General features: G+C 44.9%; 1 protein-coding gene and 1 pseudogene across 3 annotated transcripts in view; both read right to left on the bottom strand.

The window, feature by feature from the left end:
• The window catches only part of LOC138489471 (zinc finger protein ZFP2-like), a 456,038-nt gene that overhangs the window by 276,908 nt on the left and 160,772 nt on the right, over positions 1-18,358 (bottom strand). The window lies entirely within an intron of this gene.
• Positions 1,751-15,916, bottom strand: LOC138489473 (zinc finger protein 530-like; annotated as a pseudogene).

Raw genomic sequence — 18,358 nt, 5'->3', positions numbered from 1 at the left:
GATGCCTACAAATTGGGAAGAAAATAGTGCCACAACCATGAACATTGTGACGACAAGCGTGAACCCAACTGAGGGAGGTCCACAGCGAGTTGTTGGTCTGAGCCTGACTGAGGGAGGTAACATTAAGAGAGGGATCGGAGCCCGGCTGGGGGGGATCCAAGGGTAAAGAGTAATCACCTGACATGACAATTAACAAAAGGAACTTTTGTTTTGTTACTTATGGCGCATCAGGCCAGAGACTTTGAATGAAAGAGACATGGGCACAGAAGGCCCTAAAATTGAGAAAAGGAACTATATCCTTGTGCCGTAGAAGCCCAGGAGTTTGCTGGGCACAAGAGTCCTGCCTTGTCCCGTGTTAAAAACATGGGGAAGGGAGACCCCAGCCATAACATCCTGACTTATCATTTTGTGAACACTTCTTTCTTTTTTTGTGAACATTATCGCACACTATTTTGTAGCATAGCTGTAAGAATTGGCAATAGGTTTGTTAGTATAGGCCCTTTTTATTTGACTAGACTCCACTAGGACTGTATTATTATTATTTGATGGTCGTCGCTTCCTCCCATCTTAGATTTAGGTTTTGATTATTAAACTGTAAAATGGGTGAGCTAAAAACCTAAACACCTTTGAACTGTGATCACTTGTGTCTGTCTTACTTTGATGCCATGCCTTCCTTACAGATCCGAGATGTAAAAATCAGTTTTGTAACCCGTTGATCTATTTAGGTTTTGTAATAAATTCAAAGCCCTGTATAGAAAATCTAAAACAATGGTACAAGGATTGCGTCCATACTCTTTCTTGCCAATTAATAAGGGCTGAACAGAAATATTGTACATTTTCCTTGAAACGTGCGATTGCATTCTATGAGGGCAAAATTGTGCCTAAGTTACTTTATGGCATTGAAGTTTATCCCATCAGTGTGATGAATTGCCTGTCAACTCTTGAGGCACTTATTTGCAGAAAAGCGTTAAGACTCCTAAACTCTCTGCCAATAGATGCAATAAGTTATGAACTTGGCATTGTTTCACTGCAAGCAAGAGCAGAGTGGAGAGTGTTATCGCTATTCTGGAAAATGTTATGTCCAATTGAAGGATCCTTGTTCGTAGGTCTAAACAAAATCCTACAGGATGAAGGTTGTACCTGGATTTGCACATGTCGGCAAGATGCACTGTCAATCTACATGACATCGATTGCTCCTTTGAAGATTTGATGCGTCGACTGGATTCAAACCATGGACTCTATGCACTCTGACTCTTCATTGATTCGTCTGTGTATTGATTAGAAGAAGCTGGCCATCTTAGCACCCTATTTAAGTCTCTATCCAGATAAATTAACAATGACCATATTTTTAAGATTTCAATAGAACTTGCTGCTCACTAAACTAAGTAATTATTTTCAGATATGGCATCATACCCTCTGAACAGGTTACTTATCACTATTGTAATAAACCAGATTAAAAGTGAATCTCTCAGGCATTGGGTAACTGAATGGATACCATTGGGAAGTGCTTGACTGCTATGGTTTAAGAGATGTTTGCATACAAGTTCTGCGGTTGACAGCGATTCTGGCAATCCTGTTTGGCTGGGAGGGCCACCTCAATCGTAATTGCTGTCGTAGGTTTCATAAAATCACTGAACCTACAAATCAACACTGAATGATGGACCTCATGATGACGAATTTTTATTATGCATTTTGATGATGATTTTTATAATGGTCTTTTAAACAAAGAAATGATGATGAACTTTAATGATGAGTTTAGATGGTGAATTTTTATTTTTGACAATGAGTTCTGACAATGAATTTGACAATGAATTCTAGATTTAATGTGTATGAACTCCTTTCATAAGATGCCAATTTACTTATTCAATGTAATCATTGTTTTAAGATTTCACAATAGTATTTGATCTGCACTCATATGAATTTTACTCTTATTGCCATATGAACTGCTTATTTTATTTATCATTATTAAAGGTTGCATGTTTTAACCACATAATAAAAAAAGTTTAAAAAAAAAGTACACCTTTCTCACATTCTGTACACTGGTGTGGTCTCTCCCCAGTATGGATCTTCTAGGGCTGGTACAGTGCTGAGCTCTGAGTGAAGGTTTTCTCACATTCTGTACACTGGTGTGGTCTCTCCCCAGTATGGATCTTCTAGGGCTGGTACAGTGCTGAGCTCTGAGTGAAGGTTTTCTCACATTCTGTACACTGGTGTGGTCTCTCCCCAGTATGGATCTTCTAGGGCCGGTACAGTGCTGAGCTCTGAGTGAAGGTTTTCTTACATTGCATACACTGGTGTGGTCTCTCCCCAGTATGGATCTTCTAGGGCTGGCACAGTGCTGAGCTCTGAGTAAAGGTTTTCTCACATTCTGTACACTGGTGTGGTCTCTCCCCAGTATGGATCTTCTAGGGCCGGTACAGTGCTGAGCTCTGAGTGAAGGTTTTCTTACATTGCATACACTTGTGTGGTCTCTCCCCAGTATGGATGTTCAGATGCGGACATACATTGGACCTTTGTATGAAGCTTTTGTCACCTTCGGAACACTGGTATAATCCATCTCCTATGTGAGATTTCTGATGCTGCCTTAGGTGTGGCACAGTATTAAAGAGCTTACCACATTCAGTGCATTTGTGGGGCTTTTTCACAGTATGGGTAGTGCAATGTCGAATCATGTTTGCCTTTTGAGCAAAGCTTTTTCCACACTCCATACACTGATAGGGTCGTTCCCCAGTATGGATCTTCTGATGCACGTACAGATTTGAGCTTTTAGTGAAGCTTTTCTCACATTGTGTACACTGGTATGGTCGCTCCCCAGTATGGATCTTCTGATGCTGGTATAAACATGAGTTCTTTGTGAAGCTTTTATCACACTCTGTACACTTATAGGGTCTCAAAACTGTGTGGGATCTCTTGTGTGCAATTAGACCTGTTCTGTTATGGAACCTCCTACCACAGAAACTGCAAGTAAATGCTTTACCCTTTATGTGGACCTTCATATGTATCATGAGTTGGGAGTGGTCGATAAAGCTCTGATCACAGTAGGTGCATCTTCTGGGGTTCATTTGCAGGTTGTGGGCTTTGGCTCCATTTTCTGTTGAAGGAAGCAGATGTGCAAGGTATTATTCCATGTCATCGTACAGTTTAAGAATGAATAGATCTGAGATAGATCTGCGAGTTCTAGATTCCATTTCCCTCAAACATGACGGGAGATTCTAAGGGAACCCATTTGTCCCCTGTTCAGCAGATTACACTCAGCCGTAAAAATACAATGTCACACAGAGACTTGTGATAATGGTCAACCCACAACAGTACACATAGGCCCCTATTTTCTCATTTTTGCATCCACACCTCAGATCCCTACTTAACAAATGATTTACATTAGTCACGGCCATCTTCTTCTCCCCTAAAATGAAAGCACAGAAACAAAACAACGAAAAGGAGAGACGTACAAGACATACCTTTTACAAAGAGAAAGAGCGACAGAGAAAGAGAGAAAGAAAGGGGAAAAAGAAAGTGAAAGAGAGAAAGGGAAAAAGAAAGAAAAAAGAGAAAGGGAGAAAAAGAGCTCCTGAAAAAAAAAAAGGATATAGAGCTAGCAGCTGAGCTTTCGGCCTGCCAATGGAGTGTGCCACTGCACACGTTTTGCGCCTGGACAGGCCGTTGAGGTAGATCGGGTGCAGATATTACTGCCACTCCTTTTAAGATAACTGATGTGCCAACATACTATCTGGAGGTACCCTACAGATGTCTGAGAAGTGGACCCAACAGTACAAGCCCTTCACTTTCACTACGAGGGGAGTGCAAAACAGCACCTCGTAGGGCCTGGGGAACCGAAGGCTGTTCCACCTGCGCACAAAATCACCAGGTAACAGCGGTTGTGTGGTCATGCTCTTGGGATCTGTCGCCGTCATGGTTTCTACATCTGTCGTCTCAATCCTGGGAGGTGTAATCTGTCGGGAGACACATTTAGCTGGCCTAGTTAGTATGGTCAAATCATCTTTGAATTCACTGCCTAACACCGCTGCTGCACCATCTGCGGCGGAAGCTCTTTTTACAGGGGATGTGCGGGGGGGGGGAACACGCTGACCAGTGACCATTTTGTGAGGTGACAAATGGTAGTCTTTGCTGGATGTGTACGGAAACTGAAGAGGGCCCGGGGGAAGCAGTGCACCCAGTTCTTCAACATGGTACACAGTTTGGACAGTTCACTTTTGAGGAGCCCACTGATCCTCTCCACAATGCCATTGGACTGTGGATGGTAAACTGAACACATCCAGTACTTAAAGTAGCGATGTGAAGTGCTGAAACAGTGCATTGAGAAAATGTGTGCCATTGACTGACCTTAAAACCTTGCACATACCCCACTGAGGGAAAACTTCACTTACCAAAAATCTAGCAGCACATTTGGCATCGGGATGTACACAAAGCCCCGCCTCCACCCCCCTTGAAAAGGGACAAACCACTACTATGAGGTACCGGGAGCCATTGCAACACTCATCCATATCAGCATAGTCTATGTGTAATTCACGGAACAGCCCAGTAGGGCAGAGCAATGTGCCCTGTAATGTCCGTAGTGTCATCCATGTACTAAAACGTTGACATGTGGTGCAATGTATGACCATTTCTGTAATGCTTTACTGGATGTTTGGTATAAACCAGACCTTCTGTATATCCGCTGCAAAGTGCTGCTTCGAACTGTGAGATGGGTAGTGTAACTGTTAAAATTCCGGTGTTAGCAGCTCCTGGGGCATTACTATCTTCCCAGAGCTCTCTTGTCTCCATAACAGATCTGTTGGGGATTGCTTGCAACCCCTTCATAGCCACAATCATTTCTCCCTTCCTGGCGCCCATCCTTGTAACTTGATAATCTGGGAGATGGGCGATGCTGTATAAGGTATCAGATGTTCGCTTATTGGTGGGGTGGTCACAATGTATTCAGCGGGAATTTCATTGGGCAGATATGCCACCATTTTGGTGGCTGCATTGGCGGCTATGTTCTCCATTAACATATTGTCTGTCCCATGAGTGTGGGCGGCGCACTTGACGACCGCCACAACAAATGGCTGGGATAACGCTTCTATCAGTGATATGATATATGATAAACTATATGATATATTCTTTATAGCGCGTCCATACACAAGTGTTTCAGGGTGTAGTGAGACAAGGGAGAGCTACATGGGAGGACAAAAACAACTATCTTACTAGGCCCAGTGACATTGAGAATGCGCAAGTGCAAGGGAGAGGGAAGGGGGAGAGAGCAAGGGGCAGGGGAGGAGTGGAAAGTACTGAACACATGATCAAAACAACAACAGGTAGTGCGGGGCAGCAGGTGGCAAGTGCAAGAATTAAGCACAGACAACAGGTGTCTAATAAGTGCAGGTAAAGGGACTGCAGGGTTGCAGATACATACACAAGTGCAGGGGTTGCCAGGGGCCAGTGTAAGGGTGCAGCTGGGTGGGCAGGGATCTGGGCCCGAATTCAGAGGGTGCCCAGTGCAGATACAGACAGAGATCAGCAGGGGAGATGAAGAGAGAAGGCAGAAGCAAAGAGGAAGGTCTTGAGGTGCTTCCGGAACCGAAGATGGTTCTCCTCGAGTTTCAGAGAGGCAGGGAGGCTGTTCCAGAGGGAGGGCACAGCCGAGGAAAGATCTACCACCAACTCGTGCAACTGACCCTGAGGGAGTTGGACGAGCGAAGAGCTTGAATAGGAAGATATTTCCGAAGGGAGAGTTGTAGGAATTGTGGACCCAGGCGTCAGAAGGCCTTGTGGACAATGCAGAGGGTCTTGAACTTAATCCTTGCAGCCACTGGGAGCCAATGAAGAGATTTCAGGGCTGGAGAGATACGATCCCTAGGCTTGAGGCCAAGGACAAGTCTTGCAGCCCTGTTCTGGATGAGTTGCAGAGGGCAGAGAGTAGTAGCAGGCAAATTTAGAAAGAGGCTGTTGGAGTTATCCAGCCTAGAGAGAACCAGAGCTCGGGAGACAGTGAGCTTCTAGGGGAAGGTGAGGAAAGGAAGAATACCTCTGAGGAGGTGCAGTTGGTAGTTTGACTTCTTAGAGATGTCAGAGATGTGTGGAGAAAAGGAGAGCATGGAGTCGAAGATGACCCTGAGGTTCTTAGCATCACAGGTGGGAGCAGAAAGAGGGCCAAGGGAGGCTGGTCAGAGAGGGACAGGAAAGGAAGGTGCAGGAGTGCCGATGAGGAGGATCTCTGTTATACTGGCATTAAAGCAGAGGTTATTGCGGCACATGACTCCTGGATTGCAGACAGACAATCAGAGATGAGAGAGGGAGAGGAGATGGCAGAGGGGAGCCTGAAAATGAGCTGAGTGTCATCAGCATAACACTGAAAGTTGGAGCAGAGAGTAGCAATGCGGTGGGCAAGGGGTGCCAGGTATTGGTTGAAGAGGCAGCGAGAGAGGTTAAACCTCTGAGGAACACCAAAAGTGGAGAGGGAGATAGAGGAAAGGAAGGACCCAAGTAGGACCTGGGGGGGGTGTTGGAGAGGAAAGAGTCCAGCCAGGCCAGGGTCTGATCAGTGATGCCCAGGTTATCAGGGAGACAGTTGAGCAGGATGGCATGGTTGACCGTGTCAAAGGCTGAAGAGAGATTCAGTAGGATGAGGACAGGGGGGAGATTAGAATCAAGGTTGAAGAGCAGGTCTTCATGGATGTTCAGGAGAGCAGTTTCCGTGCTTCTGGCTGCTCTGAAACAAGACTGATGGTCTAGAAGACTACCAATAGAAAGGAGTGATACAGATCGGGCGATAGTTAGCTGGGCAGGAGGGGTCGGCAGTGGATTTCTTAAGAAGTGGGTGCACAAGATAGTGCTTCAGAGGGGAGGGAAAGGCTCCAGCAGCGAAGCAGTGGTTGCAAAAGTCAGCCAGGGCAGGAGAAAGGGTGTCAAAGTGGTCCTTAATGGTTTTGGACGAACAGGGAAGAACCTGTTTTGACGAGGCTTACATAGATCTGACTTGTCGAGAAATCTCGTCAGGGGAGAAAAGAGGAAAGGAAGAGAAAGAGGGAGGAGAGGCGACTGCAGAGGAGCCGGGGTAGTGGAGATAGAAGAGAGGAGAGTGCGAGCGGGTAGACAGGATGCGCTGGGTTTTAGAAATAAAATGGGAAGTCAGGGCTGTGCAGAGGGCCTGGGAGGGGACAGGAGAAGTAGACATTGCAGCAGGATTGGCCAGCTCCTTGCAGATTTTAACGAGTTTGGCCGAGTTGTTAGATGCCACAGAGATGCAGGCTTGGATGTGGGCTTGCTTCTTAGTGCAGACAGAGAGCCAGTATGGCCTTTGGAGCAGGCAGCAGGCCAGTTTGTCAGAGGATGAACAAGAGGCCTGCCATTTCCTCTAAGCCACCCCAAGGGTGAGGAGGTCAGAGTCATACTAAGAGTTGCACTTGGCTATGGGCTTCAAGCGGATCCTCATGACACGGGAAAGAGTATCAGTGATAGCAGAGTGGAGTTTGGAAAGGGCTGTGTCAGGATGAGAATCAGCCATATGTGGAGGAGGGGGAGAGAAAGTGGCAGCGAAAGCCTCAACTGACACACGCTTCCTGGGCCGGATAACCGAGAAGCTAGGTGGCAGTACTGGAGCCAGCTTGGCCTGCAGGGTAGAGAGGGAGAGATGGGAGGAAAGGAGAAAGTGATTGCTCCAAGAGAGAGGAGTGGTGAGAGGGGGAGCTCAGAGGAGATGAGAACATCCAGAGCGTGCCCTGAAGAGTGATTTGTGCCAGAGGAAAGACTAGAAAGAGAGAGTCGCAGAGGTTGCGAAAGAGTCCAGAAGAGGGACAGGAAGTATCCAGGTGGATATTGAGGTTTCCAAGGAGGAGGAGTTGAGTGGTTGAGGCCGGGAGGGAGGAGGAGGAGGAGAGGTCGCCCACCCAGAGAGGAAAGAAGTAGTCTGACCAGGTGGCCCATAGATAGTGGCAATGGTGAGAGAGTGGCCAGGAGAGAGAGAAAGCCTGCAGACAAGGCATTTGAAGGAGGAGTAGGCCTGCATAGGAATCACAGAGGCAGGAATCCACTCCAGGAAGATCTAGGCTACACCCCCACCAGGACAGTTGGATCTGTGCACAGAGAGGATCTTGCAGCCATCAGGGAGGCGAGTGTCAAAGCTTGTGACAGAGCTGGCCGTGAACCATGTCTTGGTGAGACAGAGGACATCGAGGTTGAGTTCTTCAAGGAGGTGGCAGATGTCAGAGGAGTGTTTGACAGCGGAGCGAAAGTTGAGAGTGGCAATATGAGGAAGATTTCCAACCTTGAAAGACTTCTCGGGAGGGGTACAAATCAGCAGTACGCCCTACAGAGGTGTAGAAGGAGCCCAAGGGGGGGCAGAAGAGGAGGGAAGAGAGGGCAAGGTAGCCAAGGAGGAGACCACAGCAGGAGGCAAGGAAGCCGGGGAAGAGAGAGAAGGCACAGCAAGGGAAGGAAGGAAGTTGATGAGGCACGAGAAGCGTCTGTCAAAGAGGAGGAGGTTGGCCTGGGGGGCCTGGACCAAGACAGTGCCATTCCGGTCAACACCAATGATGACCTTAGAAGAGAGGAAGGAGGCCCGGAAAGCCTCCCACCGGGTGCCACCATTAATGGGAGAGGAGGAGAAAGGAGAAAGCACAGAGACCATATGAAGAGTCCATAGGTCTGGCGAAGGAATGACAAAGAGGATGTCGGTGAGGGTCTGTATGGAGGAGGCGCTAGTGTAGGTGTCAGCTGTATGGAGACCAGGGTTAGAGACCAATATATCCTTTTTGGACTTCTTCCTGCCAGACTTAGTGAGAAGGGTAGGATAGTCAATGGAGAAACAGTTGGAGAAGATAGGGGAAACAGAGAGTGCCATAGGTGATGCAGAGGAGGAAGAGGAGAGAGAGGGGGGGGGAGGATGGAAGCGGAGGGGGGGGGCGAAGAGGTGGACAAGACAGAACAGCAGGACACTGTAGCACAATGCAGTCACTGGGCCAGACAACAAGCAACAATTTGCAACTCAATGAAGACAGTTACAGCGACAGGGCAGGCTAGATCTGAAATTAGCAACTAGGCGAAAAACACAGTTACAAGTGTAGAGGAGGACCCAAGTACACCCGCCAAAAGCACTGCCCCCATGTTGCCTATATGCTGGGAACCGGAAATGATGACATGTGCAGTACCTGTGAGGGTGCCTGTACCACGAAGAATTCTCGAAATAAGGTATCCATTGAGAAAACCCTACATGCATGCACGAAGAAATAACGTTCTTCTGGAAGGAGTTCCGAAAGAGGTGTGAAAATGAATGAAAAAAAGAGACTGGTGACGTCATGCGAAGCAGAACTGACACACCTTGAAAAGACATACAAGATGAGAAAAACAGATATCCTATAGAAGCTGAAGAATCGAAATTAAGCAACATTTCGGGATCAAAATGAAGATGCTTGTGCAAAGAAGCACTGAAGAAAATACAGTCATTTTACACTTGTACAGATGCAGTAACGCAAGTAGACAAAGTGATCATAAGGCTGGCTACGTAGTGAATAGATCGCGGCGATGCGCCAGTACATATACATAGGAATGTATAGAACCTGGATATTCCACGATGTACTTTAGCAAGGCTTGAAACTCCATAATTTGAAAGGATTTAAGAGTGGTGCAGTTGGAAAATAACTGATGGCGAAGGAGAAATTCTGAAAAGGCTTGGCTGGCCCAGCACCAAAATTCGAGGCCACAGTGCGTTGAGTGCCTGTCAAAAGGCTACAACGAACGTGAGAAAGAAACAAACTTCTGTTTGAAGCGCAATGAAAAACCACTGAAGACGTCAGGAGTTCATTATCTATTAGTATTATATGCAGCAAAAGGCTCGAAAGAGTGTTCTCCAGTCACATGGTCGAGATCAATATAGCTTTGGGTCAAGCTACACCGAAACCAGAAGACAAGACGATGCCACACTCTCTTTAATTCTCAGGCACAGAAAGCTTCTTCAAGGCCAAGTTCAAAGCCTTCATTGACTGGCAGAATGTAGGAGTGATGATAGATGTTGGGCTAATTGGGTGGGGAGGCAAGGACATGCCAACTCTCCATGCACCTGGGATGCTAGCCTGCGTGCTGGTAGCGTGTGGAATATTCCAGAAGGGTACAAGCGTGCCAACCAACTGGAGAGGGCCACGTATTAGAGAGCCCTATAGTTTGTGTAACCAATAAATCGGTGTATATTTTGGCACGACGAAGTTGACTTTTCACTTGGGATGGGCTTAATTGTCCACCTGACTTTAGAGACCCAATCACAACCCCCGTCAGTATGGAACGTATACCTAGATGTTCCTCTTAAGCCAACCACAATTGCCGAAAGGTTTTTGTAGTTTGCCACGTAGTGTGACATCAATGATGATGAATTGTGACTATAAAAGTTATGTTTTTTATATAATGCGTTGAGAGAAATTGAGCGAACGTCGGATGATGATCGTTGTAACTCCCTGTTTTAGATAACTGATATTAAAACAGAACAAAGTTTTCCCAACTTCCTTAATCGTTTCGATTATTGATATTTGAGTAACTTCTGCATCCCCATCCACCTCTAAATATTGCTGCCTCGTCTTGAAGGACCCGGGTCTGTGGGTTCACGTGGGAGTAGAGGTGATGGTTAAAGTCCCCATCGACCCAGTAAGCTTTTAAGGGTCTTGGATTATCGGCATCCTCCGACCTTTAGCTGGAGGACCTCAAGGCTCCCTGTGGATAGCAGCCAATAGTAAAACCTTGCAAGTCACTAAAGATAGGTGGGACAAGTCCCTCTTTCAAGAATTCCCCTCCCTTTTTCTACAGGCAGCTGAGCGGACCGAAGGCTATGGAGGTCAGTTAAGGAGGAGACGATCCTGAGGGTCAGGAACAGAAAAGCAAATGGTGAGTAGATTGAGAAATGTGGCAAGAAACCAAGTATTGCCTGGGGAAAGTGATAATGGGGAAAAGTAACGGAGGGCTGGTTGGGTATTAAGTTAATTATGAAAGAGTGTCAAGTAAAGTATATGTACAAGGAGCAATCCATATGAAAGCCCAGAGTCCTACGTTCAGGAGTTGTTTCAAAATCCAAGTGGATATATTGGGCTACGAACAGATAGATCTGTTAAAGGAAACAATTCAAACTCCCTATCAGGAGTCACTTTAGGGGCAAGAATTAGCCACGAGGAGCGTTGGCAGAGATATATAGTTTAGTTTATTCATTTGTAATGCACACCAGACCCGAGGGTATCAGGGAGCAGCACTTACAGGTAATGCAAAGCTTATATGCTGGGCCGGCCAGTTCGTCTGTGTATTGTGTGTTATGTATTTTAAGTGTAAAGAAAAAAGTGAGATGTCAAAGAGCGACAAGTAATAGATTGTGTTTAGAAGGAGAGAGTACAAATTATTTATGTATTTAGTAACTGGGAGTATTGACACAGTAGGTAGATGGAAGTAAAGTGAGACATAGAGGTTTGGAGGGGCGACGATTGGTGCACGCTCATATTATATTGTTTTTCTGTATAAAAGAACAGCAAGTATCAACAGTTGATTGAGACTTGTCACAATGGAGGATGTTACTCCGCTCATACACTTGTGCAAACAGTTGCCAAAACATGCACCCAAGCTTAAGCAGTATAGTGCAGAATGGGTTAAGGGCACAGCAGATAAAATGTTGATGCCATGGCCACAAGGGGGATTGTCTACCAAAGACAGTTTTGCAACACATGACCACATACATGCATGCTGCGTACACAGATAAGAAATTGGAAAAGAGGTAAGCTAGCTTATTGCTTTGGAAGATGTACCAGGAGGAAAGGGAAGACCTGCCTCTTGAACACTGGATGCTTAACTAGTGTAAAGAGGGGGGTGTTGGGCCTTCTGCTCCCCCCTACCGCGCCTGAAGTAAATGGCAATAGTGCAAAAGATGAAGGAGTTTATCCGCTAAGAGAGCTTAAAGCAGCAGCAGGATATAGTAATCCGACGTATGAACTGCCTGCTTATAGCAGTGACGAGAGCCCAGAAAGAGCTCTAGAAAAAGATGGGATTAAGAGAAAAGTGAACGAGCAAGTGCGACCCTAGATATAGAAAGAGAAATTAAGAGATGGAAAGGCGAAAAGGACAAAACTGACGAGAGCGCTCATACAGAATGAGTGGATGGGCGGTCAGATATTGCTCAAACTTGATCGAAAGAGCATTGAGGAAGTGGCAAAGGGAAGATCAAGAGGAGCAAGATAGAAAAGGACAGGGAACGAGAGAAACGATTGAAAGAGGATGAGACTAAACGAAAGAATAGACAAAGACGAGAACAAATGTATCAGGAAGAACAGTTAAGAAAGGAAGAAAGGGCAGAGGAGCTAAGAAAATATGACAACAAGCAGAGAGCATTCAAAGAACGAGGCCGACTAGAAAAGAAAAAAGAAGACGAGGAGGAACAGAAATTGAGAGACAAAAGAATGCAAAGATGCAGGGATGAAGAAGTGCGTAGGGCAAATGAGAGAAGAGAAGCAAAAAGACAGGAAGAAGAAAGAGTTAGAGAAGAAGCAAATAACCGAAGGGCATTTGATGAGGAAATGGAACAAAAGAGAAGACAGACAGCACGCGACATTGATCGCATTGAGTAAGAGTTAATGGAACCGAATCCAGTAGTAGCATGGGAAGACAGAGGAGTTTCTCCAGTTGCAAGAGGCGATGCCAGGACCCACTAGGATAAACCTAGAGGAGGAGTTTGAGATAGGAAATATAGGAGATAGAATCAAAAAAGCTTACCAAGAGAACAAAAAGTGAATCAAGTAATAAAGGGAAAGATGATCGATTTGAGATTTTCCAGTCACGGGTTGATAAAGAGGGAAGTTAAGTTAGTCTTGAGCATAGAGCTTTGTCTATGGACAGGCTGACTCTCAATAGGGATGAGAAGCATGACAGCCATATGACTTGGGGACAGGATATGTCAGACAAAGACAGGTAAACCTTCTGTGGGAAGCAAAGAGCTAGCGCATGCGGTCCAGAGGGATGTTATCAGATCGACAAAGAAGTTAGGTGAATTTGGAGCTGCCTAAAGAAAGAACACCAGAACCTATGGCATGCTCAAAGCGACATAAAGGGCGATCTCATAGTGAGAGGGGGGAATCACCACCATACGTAAGGAGACTAAGGTCATTGCCAGTAAGAAGGTGATCAGGAACCATTGTCCCGACTATGGATAGGCAGACGAGGAGAATCGATTGTGTTTTTGGGATTTCACAATTCCCTTTGTTAGAGAAAGGAGGGGCCAGACCGCAGTATATAGCATGGCCCCTAATGGATAAGGACAATTTAAGATGTAAATTGCCCAGCTTAACGTTGGGTGCAGGAAAATGGATATATGAGCTAGAAAAAATGACCAGAGGGAATACTCTAGCCATAGGGGACATTAAGGGTCTCCTTGCAGCTATCCTTGGGGAAAGGGCGGGACGATATTTGGACGAGAGCAGGATACTCAGGTGTCACTGCACAGAACACAGCGCACAATGGTGCACCGTTTAATAATTGTAGAGCGGCAGTCTGGAAAGCGCTTATAGTACAATATCCTGATACGTCAGATATGGGAGCAATTATGGCATGTAAAATGCAGGACGGCAAAGTTCAGCTTGCTTACATTCTAAATTTCCAAGAGAAGTGGTCCTTGGAAACTCAAGAGCCACGGGGAAAATTGATACCAGTATTTTATCATGTTCTATGTCAGGGATTGCCAGAACAGGTACAGAGACAGTTTAAGAAGCTGGTGGGCATGGAAGCAAAGCCATGGCTAGAAATACAGCAGACCATCGCGCACCATTGCCGATTGTTGCAAGAGAAAAATTGGAAGAAAGAGGATACTAGGAAGGTCGAGGAAGCTAAACTACTACAGAAGAAGCTGTCGAAATATGCTATACAAGGGGCGATGTTGACTAGCGGAGAAGGGTCAGGACCACAGCAAACAGCAGGTACACTGCAGGTGAATAACCAACGGCAGTCCGATCAAGGAGGAAATAGGTTTGTGCTGAGAGGCAGATGAACAGGTTTCAGAGGAAGGTGAGGCTTCCAGAATAATCAAGGAGACTTCCAGAATAACCAAGGGGGTCTTCAAAATTTACAGAATGATAATCAATGCATGCAGGGAGGGCAAATTAGGAGATTCCGTCCTGTATGTTCGACGTATGGAATGACAGGACATGTAGCGCAAACATGTGGAAGCCAAGGGTATGTACAGAATGGGCAATTCTCAAGAGGGGAAACAGCTTATCCTCCAGCATATAGCCCACAAAGCAGGGATGGGTTTGCCCAAGATCAGACAGTGTATCAGACGCAAACACTGCAAACAAAACAGGCCTTGCAGCCACAGCAAGCACCACAAGGGCAGTCACAGCACGCACCATTGCAGATACAGCAGAGCACAAAGACAGGGCAGTTATTGACTCCTAGAGTAGGTACAGGTACGGGAATACGTATGTACCCACAATAGGACATCTCACAGGGTGACCTGATGTGTTCAGTACTATCTGTGGCGCCAAACCCTCAAGAGGAATCAAGGGTTGATGTTACAATAGGAGGCAAGTCCTTTTCTTTTTTAGTAGACCCTGGAGCAACTCGTTCATGTATATGAGAGGGACAATTTTCATTGTCGGGGAAATGCCATGAATGCTCAAGGATTCTCTGGAGCTACAAGTAGAGTTTCTTTTACTGAGAAATTGCCAGTCTCTATCGGAGAATGTGATATGTCTGTTCCATTATTGTATTCGAGGCAGACACCAGTTAATATGCTGGGTTGAGATTTAATGACGAAGCTAAACATGATGACTTCTTTCACTGATGAAGGCCTAGTGCGTTCGACACCAGGAATACATTACTTAAATCTAAGCGATTTCATTGTGGCATTTACAGGGCAAATAGCTTTGCGAGGGACACCGCTAGAACCCAAGGTTTTTCACTATGGGGTATACATTTTCTTAACATGGCTATCTGGTTTAGTGGGTAAGACTATGAGATTACCTGATGAATTTCTGTTCAGGCCACAGATACCTATGGACGAAGAGGAGGAATAGATATTTACCTTGGAATTACAGGCAGCCATAGTACGAAGGGAGGTGGCCATGCTCGAGCGATTTGATGATGAGGACAGGCCATGGAGAACAGTGATTGCCATTGGGGAAGGAAACAGATTGACTGATGTCACTTACGAGGATATGTTTAGAGACAACCTGTCAGATGATGAAGTGGTGTTTGAAATGAGCATTGCTTATTGGATCAGAAAGATGAGAGGTCCCACAGAGAATGGTGATAGTGCGGCAGCGTCCTGCATTTTATGATGAGGACAAGGACAAAATACCAATCTCCTTATGGACTACGGGCCCTTATGACGTAGGCCTGTTGAAGTGGGTGGGAGAAGTTAAGATTAAGCTGAAGCCACGAGCAATTTTACCTCGAGCAAGACAGTATCTCATGTCTCGAGAGGCAGACAAAGGGATTTTTAAGACTATATCAGCTATGATGGAACAAAGTATTTTAGTGACGTCAGAGTCACCATGTAATACCACAGTGTACCCTATCAAAAAATGAAAGGGTGGGTCATGGTGTTTAATTCAGGACATGAGACCGATTAACCAGAGTTTAGAGGCAGAGTTTCCTCTAGTTCCGAATACTGCAACGATTCTAATCAGTATTCCCTCAGAAGCACAATATTTAACAGTGATTGACTTGAAAAATGCATTTTTCTCAATCACGTTGCATAAAGATTCCCAAGATCTCACGTCATTTACGTTTCATCTGACGAAGCTGAAAAATACAAGGTTACCTCAGGGGTATTATGAGTCACCATCGATCTTCAATAGGGTCCTGCAGATGGACTTGAGCAATATTGATTTGCCAAGTGTTGTGCTGAAATACGTAGATGATATTTTAGTCTGTAGCACAACAGAGGAAGAGTGCAGACGAGACTCGATTCAGTTAATGATTATCCTAGCAGAAAAAGGATATAAAGTGGATAAGGAGAAATTACAGTACTGTCAGGAATATGTATTATACATAGGACAGTTATTTTCGCATGAAGGAAAGAAGGTAACACCTGAAAGAGCTGAGGCAATTATGAAAACATCAAAACACCACAAGATAGGCAAATGCAACAGTTTTTGGGACTGTGTAATTATGTGAGAGCATAGGTATTTGATTATAGTTCATATACAAGACCCTTGTTGCAGGCCCTGAAAAAGGCTCAGGGGAATAAGAAAAGATTGAATAGACTGAGGACATGAAGGAGGGGTTTGATGAGTTGAAGAACGCAATTTGTACAGCTCCAGAATTCTCAATTATTCGGAGGAGTTGTTTTTGTTTTTGCACATGAATGGAACAGTTATGACAGCAGTACTCAAACAGAGAACCACATTAGGGACCAAAGCCCTAGCATACTATAGTGGGATTGAGGACCCAGTAATGAGGGATCACTTCCCTTGCGAACAATCGCTGGCAGCAGCCGGGTTTGCCATTGAGAAATCTGCAAGCATAGTGATGGGGTGTTCTGTTGTATTGTTTGTTGAGCATGCATTGTTTGCCGTTTTGGAGAAACCTAAGGGTATGTTCACATCTCAAAGACCCTCTGCTAATGAGGTGGTTATATCAAATCCTGGCATTAAAATAGTCAGGTGCAGAATAGTGAACCCTGCCACATTTGTAGCCGAACCTGTGGCAGAGGGTGAGCATGTGCATGACTGCGCTAGTTATGAAGAGTCATATAAAGACGTACCCTGTGTAAAAGAAAATGCATTATCTGGAGGAGACACCCTCTTTATTTAGGGTTCTTCGAAAATTGATCAAAGTAATGGGGAAAAATGGACTGGTTCAGCTTTGAGTGAGGCATAGAGAGAATGGAGAATTTGGAATTGTGGCAAGCATAATTCAGCATAGGCTGCAGAATTGGTAGCGCTTATTGATTTATTTATTGTTATATTTTAGTCCATAAAGAACTTTTACAACACTACATACAAAATAGATTTACAATCATTAAGAAAAGAAGAAGAAAACTATAAACATTCATCATATATAAATATACATATCAGTACTAATATACAAGACTTCTAATTAATATAAGCCGAACATTCCTATGATTTTCATGTTAAGACATTTGGTTGTTTTTCAATTAATCACTTCATTGTAGTTAGAAAAAATTATTCCAAACATTATCACCCATTCGCCATTTGTTAACATATCATTTGCCACTAAAGGACTCAAACAAACGCTGTACCGCAGTCCAAACATTGTATAATGCGATAATCAAAATTTCAGAAGAAGAATTAAGACACATGTTTCAGAAGTGGGTAGTCGATACCCATTCAAAGTGGTGATAATAACGACAGTAACGAGCCCTGTAAAGGACCTCCAATTTTGGACATAATGAAAGCACATGTTGCACTGTCTCTGATGTGCCTGCCACTTTACAGATACGACACATCCGTTGGTCATGAGTAAGTTTCCATTGTGAACCATGAGTGGCTCTTACAGGTAATTGGTTAGTACGCATCAAAAGTCGAAATCTCCGCACATCAGGACTAGGACACTTTAAAAAATACAGCTGCGGGGTACAGTAGCTATACACAATACCGTCAAGGAAAGAATAATGTTTAAGGCCACTTAAGTGATTGATAGTGGCTTCCCAGTCTTTCATACAGGATTTCTTCTTAAATTACTTTTTTATTCCCTTGTATCTGCCACAGATTGATCGCTCAATTGACCAGTTCTTACTTAAATAAGACTTTCTGCACATGACATCGTAAGAATTTATAGAGATAGTTCCCGGTCTTAAAGTTATAACATTTTGGCCAATATCACAGAGCAACTCACTGGAAGGATGACACAGGGCCCTGAGGGGCAAGAGATCTCTCTGAAGAATCACCAAGGCTTTGAGAGATGATAAACCAAACTCAGCTTTGCAGGTAGGCCACTCGGTCCAAATTATTTAGAAGGAAGGGGCCAGTGATGATGGGCCTGTAGTTTGTGGGAATATTTGGATCGAGGTTAGGTTTTTTTAGGAGGGGAATAACAAGGGTTCCTTGAGATTGTTAGGTACCTGGTTGGACGAGAAGGAAGAATTTATCAGGGTGGTAATGAAGGGGGCTAGGTTTATTGCTCCTTCCTTGATGATGGAGGCTGGGAAAATGTCCCCCTGACAGTGAGAGGGTTTTAGACTTTTTATGGTATCATCTACTTCCTTTGGTGTTACTTGCCAGAACGTGAAGGGAGTGCAGTGTTGTAGATTTTTCGCTAAGGCCGGTGAGGAGTGGGAACCATTTGGGAGGCTAGCCTTTTTGGATTAAATCTTGTTTTGTAGAAGGTTGTGGCAGTTTCCACACCAGTGGTGCATGAGAAGGCACCATTTTCTTTGACAAATGCC

The sequence above is a fragment of the Ambystoma mexicanum genome, chromosome 9 (assembly GCF_040938575.1).
Source record: "Ambystoma mexicanum isolate Mex_15411 chromosome 9, UKY_AmexF1_1, whole genome shotgun sequence".
Lineage (NCBI taxonomy): Eukaryota > Metazoa > Chordata > Amphibia > Caudata > Ambystomatidae > Ambystoma > Ambystoma mexicanum.
Note: the sequence above shows the minus strand (reverse complement) of the source record. Positions and strands in the feature narration are given on the sequence as shown.